Genomic DNA, 1,369 nt, shown 5'->3' with positions numbered 1-1,369 from the left:
TGGAAACAAGGCTAATAATAGGCCCATCTGAGCATAGGCCCATCTGGAAACAAGGCTAATAATAGGCCCATCTGAGCATAGGCCCATAATAACTATGGGCCTATGCTCAGATCCTAAGAACTGCAAGATGCCCGAAACCCTGGCGGAGCGCAGCGCGAATGGAGGCCTGAGGGCGGCGGGGGCGGGGCGTGCCGCGAGCGGGGGCCTCGGCCGTGGCCAGCGCCATCTAGAGGAGGCCCGCCCGCCCGCCCGCCCGCCGCAGTCTCGGGGCCCGCCTCGTGGCTGGTTCGCGGAGCCCCGCGGTCACCTGCGCGCGGGCTGTCCCGTGGGGCAGCCTCCCACCTCACCCGGAGCCGCCGGAGCGAGTGTGCACTTTTTGTAGAGAACTGAATGGTGCTGCCAAGTGGCTCTGACCGGATGGTGGAGGTCTAGTAGAAGAGATCCCGGAGTTGCAAAATGTGCATCTTGCACCAGTATGCACGAACGAGTGAACAGAACAGAAAGACAGTTTCGATCCCTTCCAGATAACCAGCAAAAACTGCTTCCTCAGTTTCCTCTTCACTTGGACAAGATCCGGAAATGCATTGACCATAATCAGGAAATACTACTGACCATTGTGAATGATTGCATACATATGTTCGAAAATAAGGAATATGGAGAAGATGCCAATGGAAAGATTATGCCAGCATCTACATTTGACATGGATAAGTTAAAATCTACACTGAAACAGTTTGTAAGAGACTGGAGTGAGACCGGGAAAGCAGAAAGGGACGCCTGCTATAAGCCAATCATTAAAGAGATTATCAAAAATTTTCCAAAAGAGAGATGGGATCCTTCTAAAGTAAATATTCTGGTACCTGGTGCTGGACTAGGAAGATTGGCCTGGGAAGTAGCTATGCTAGGTTATGCTTGTCAAGGAAATGAATGGAGTTTTTTTTATGCTCTTTTCTTCCAACTTTGCACTCAACAGATGTTCTGAAATTAACAAATATAAACTTTATCCCTGGATCCATCAGTTTATCAATAATCGGAGATCAGCTGATCAGATTCGACCCATTCTTTTCCCTGATGTTGACCCCCACAGTCTTCCTCCTGGTTCTAACTTTTCCATGACAGCAGGAGACTTTCAGGAGATTTACTCCGAATGCAATACCTGGAACTGTATTGCCACCTGTTTCTTCATAGACACAGCTCACAATGTAATTGATTATATTGATACGATATGGAGAATACTCAAGCCAGGTGGAATCTGGATAAATCTTGGTCCTCTACTATACCATTTTGAAAATCTGGCAAATGAACTGTCTATAGAATTGAGCTATGAGGATATTAAAAATGTTGTTCTGCAGTATGGATTTCAGCTAGAGGT

General features: G+C 47.6%; 1 pseudogene across 1 annotated transcript; it reads left to right on the top strand.

The window, feature by feature from the left end:
* Positions 1–430: 430 nt before the first annotated feature.
* Positions 431–1,364, top strand: LOC110287943 (annotated as a pseudogene). The gene has a single exon (XR_002377259.2). The product of XR_002377259.2 is annotated as a carnosine N-methyltransferase pseudogene (transcript).
* The last annotated feature ends 5 nt before the right edge of the window (positions 1,365–1,369 follow it).

This window comes from Mus caroli, unplaced genomic scaffold (genome assembly GCF_900094665.2).
Source record: "Mus caroli unplaced genomic scaffold, CAROLI_EIJ_v1.1 scaffold_15685_1, whole genome shotgun sequence".
NCBI lineage: Eukaryota > Metazoa > Chordata > Mammalia > Rodentia > Muridae > Mus > Mus caroli.
Note: the sequence above shows the minus strand (reverse complement) of the source record. Positions and strands in the feature narration are given on the sequence as shown.